This window comes from Bison bison, unplaced genomic scaffold, assembly GCF_000754665.1.
Source record: "Bison bison bison isolate TAMUID 2011002044 unplaced genomic scaffold, Bison_UMD1.0 scf7180017864066, whole genome shotgun sequence".
Taxonomy (NCBI): Eukaryota; Metazoa; Chordata; class Mammalia; order Artiodactyla; family Bovidae; genus Bison; species Bison bison.
In genome coordinates this window covers 7519516-7523415 of record NW_011494638.1, presented here as the reverse complement: position 1 = coordinate 7523415, position 3900 = coordinate 7519516, and positions in this window count along the sequence as shown.

Sequence of the window (3900 nt, the reverse complement as noted above, 5' to 3'; positions counted from 1 at the left end):
TTCCTAGAATGTCAACATTTACTCTTGCCATCTCCTGTTTGACCACTTTCAATTTGCCTTGATTCATGGACCTGACATTCCAGGTTCCTATGCAATACTGCTCTTTACAGCATTGGACCTTGCTTCTCTCACCAGTTACATCCACAACTGGGTATTGTTTTTGCTTTGGCTCCATCCCTTCATTCTCTCTAGAGTTATTTCTCCACTGATCTCCAGTAGCATATTGGACACCTAGCGACCTGGGGAGTTCCTCTTTCAGTATCCTATCATTTTGCCTTTTCATACTGTTCATGGGATTCTCAAGGCAAGAATACTGAAGTGGTTTGCCATTCCCTTCTCGAGTGGACCACATTCTGTCAGACTTCTCCACCATGACCCCACACAGCATGGCTTAGTTTCATTGAGTTAGGCTGTGGTCCGTGTGATCAGATTGGCTAGCTTTCTGTGATTATGGTTTCAGTGTGTCTGCCCTCTGATGCCCTCTCGGAACACCTACCATCTTATTTGGGTTTCTTTTACCTTGGATATGGGATATCTCTTCACGGCTGCTCCAGCAAAGCGCAGCTGCTGCTCCTTACCTTGGATGAGGAGTATCTCCTCACGGCTGCCCCTCCTGACCTTTGAATGCAGAGTTCCAAAAAATAGCAAGAAGAGATAAGAAAGCCTTCCTCAGAGATCAATGCAAAGAAATAGAGGAAAACAACAGAATGGGAAAGACTAGAGATCTCTTCAAGAAAATTAGAGACACCAAGGGAACATTTCATGCAAAGATGGGCTCGATAAAGGACAGAAATGGTATGGACCTAACAGAAGCAGAAGATATTAAGAACAGGTGACAAGAATACACAGAACTGTATAAAAAAGAGCTTCACGACCCAGACAATCACCATGGTGTGATCACTCACCTAGAGCCAGACATCCTGGAACATGAAGTCAAGTGGGCCTTAGAAAGCATCACTACGAACAAAGCTAGTGGAGGTGATGGAATTCCAGTTGAGCTATTTCAAATCCTGAAAGATGATGCTGTGAAAGCGCTACACTCAATATGCCAGCAAATTTGGAAAACTCAGCAGTGCCCACAGGACTGGAAAAGGTCAGTTTTCATTCCAATCCCAAAGAAAGGCAATGCCACAGAATGCTCAAACTACCACACAATTGCACTCATCTCACACGCTAGTAAAGTAATGCTCAAAATTCTCCAAGCCAAGCTTTAGCAATACGTGAACCGTGAACTTCCTGATGTTCAAGCTGGTTTTAGAAAAGGCAGAGGAACCAGAGATCAAATTGCCAACATCCGGTGGATCATCAAAAAAGCAAGAGAGTTCCATAAAAACATCTATTTCTGCTTTATTGACTATGCCAAAGCCTTTGACTGTGTGGATCACAATAAACTGGAATATTCGGAAAGAGATGGGAATCCTAGAGCACCTGACCTGCCTCTTGAGAAACCTATATTCAGGTCAGGAAGCAACAGTTAGAACTGGACATGGAACAACAGACTGGTTCCAAATAGGAAAAGGAGTATGTCAAGGCTGTATATTGTCACCCTGCTTATTTAACTTCTATGCAGAGTACATCATGAGAAACACTGGGCTGGAAGAAACACAAGCTGGAATCAAGACTGCCAGGAGAAATATCAATCACCTCAGATATGCAGATGACACCACCCTTATGGCAGAAAGTGAAGAGGAACTAAAAAGCCTCTTGATGAAAGTGAAAGAGGAGAGTGAAAAAGTTGGCTTAAAGCTCAACATTCAGAAAACGAAGATCATGGCGTCTGGTCCCATCCCTTCATGGCAAATAGATGGGCAAACAGTGGAAACAATGTCAGACTTTATTTGGGCTCCAAAATCACTGAAGATGGTGATTGCAGCCATGAAATTAAGAGACGCTTACTCCTTGAAAGGAAAGTTATAACCAATCTAGATAGCATATTCAAAAGCAGAGACATTCCTTTGCCAACAAAGGTCCGTCTAGTCAAGGCTATGGTTTTTCCAGTGGTCATGTATGGATGTGAGAGTTTGACTGTGAAGAAAGCTGAGCGTCAAAGAATTGATGCTTTTGAACTGTGGTGTTGAGAAGACTCTTGAGAGTCCCTTGGACTGCAAGGAGGTCCAACCAGTCCATCCTAAAGGAGATCAGTCCTGGGTGTTCATTGGAAGGACTGATGCTAAAGCTGAAACTCCAATACTTTGGCCACCTCATGCGAAGAGCTGACTCATTGGAAAAGACCCTGATGCTGGGAGGGATTGGGGGCAGGAGGAGAAGGGGATGACAGAGGATGAGATGGCTGGATGGCATCACCGACTTGATGCACAAGAGTTTGAGTGAACTCCGGGAGCTGGTGATGGACAGGGAGGCCTGGCATGCTGCGATTCATGGGGTCACAAAGAGTTGGACATGACTGAGTGACTGAACTGAACTGAACTGAATAATAACACCTTAGAATTAAGGAAATCCCTTATTTTCCTGTTTTATATGTTAAAATAATGGATTTTTTATATGTTTTGAGTAAATTGTAATTGACTTATTTTTATTGCTAATAACTTCCCTTCATGTGTTGGCTAATTCTCTCAAATATTATGTTTTGCTTCTGAATTTGTTGTTCCCTATCCATCTTATAAGGGTTTTTAAAGTAATTATAATTAGGGCACAACCAGCAGGGAAGCATAAAATATTGGAAGATTCTTCATAATAGTGTTAACTTAGGAGATGTCATCTTTGTCTTAACTTAGGTAATTGCTAGTGTACATAGAAGGGCAAAGGCAGCTTGGATTGTGTTGAAATACCAAACAACTGAGCTTTAACATGATACTACTCACTAGAAAGTGAAATCTGGAATAAAGGAAAATTTATCTAAAGAACTTATGGACAGAAGCTCTAGAACAATTCTATAATTAAACTGATTCATCCCAAACTCACTTCAGTGACAAAGGGAGTCCTTGTAGAAAATTCCATTGCAAGGACTTCCCTGGTAGTCCAGTGGTTAAGAATCTGCCCTGGCAATGGAGACACAGACATAAAGAATAGATTTATGGACACTGGGGCCAGTGGGGAGGTGGAGAGGGACGAGTAGGGAGGAGAGGGTGGCACAAATGGAGAAAGTAGCATAGCAACATATACACTAACACATGTCAAATAGATAGCCAGTGGGAATTTGCTGTGTGACTCAGGGAACTCAAACTGGGGCTCTCTGATAACCTAGAGGGGTGGGATGGGGTAGGAGGTGGGAGGGATGCTCAAGAATGAGGGGACATATATATACCTATGGCTGACTCATGTTGAATGTATGGCAGAAACCAATACAATATTGTAATTATCCTTCAATTAAAAATAAAGAAATAAACAAACAGAAAAGAATCTACCCTGCAGTAGAGGAGACACAGGTTCAATCCCTGGTCAGGGAACTAAGATCTCATGTGCTAGGAAGCACCTGAGCCCACACACTACAACTACTGAGCCTGGGTGCCACAACTAGAGAGTTCGTGCACCACAACAAAAAATCCAGCATGACGCAGTGAAGATCCCACAGGCCACAGCTAAGACCTGATGCAGCCCGATAAATAAATGAATCAGTTAGGTTCAGTCTCTCAGTCATGTCTGACTCTGCGACCTCATGGACTGCAGCACGCCAGGCCTCCCTGTCCACCAGTTCCCAGAGCTTGCTCAAACTCATGTCCATCGAGTCGGTGATGCCATCCAACCATCTCATCCTCTGCCAGCCCTTTCTCCTCCTGCGTTCAATCTTTCCCAGCATCAGGGTCTTTTCCAATGAGTCAGCTCCTTGCATCAGGTGGCTAAAGTATTGGAGCTTCAGCTTCAGCATCAGTCCTTCCAATGAATATTCAGGACTGATCTCCTTGCAGTCCAAGGGACTCTCAAGAGTCTTCTCCAACACCA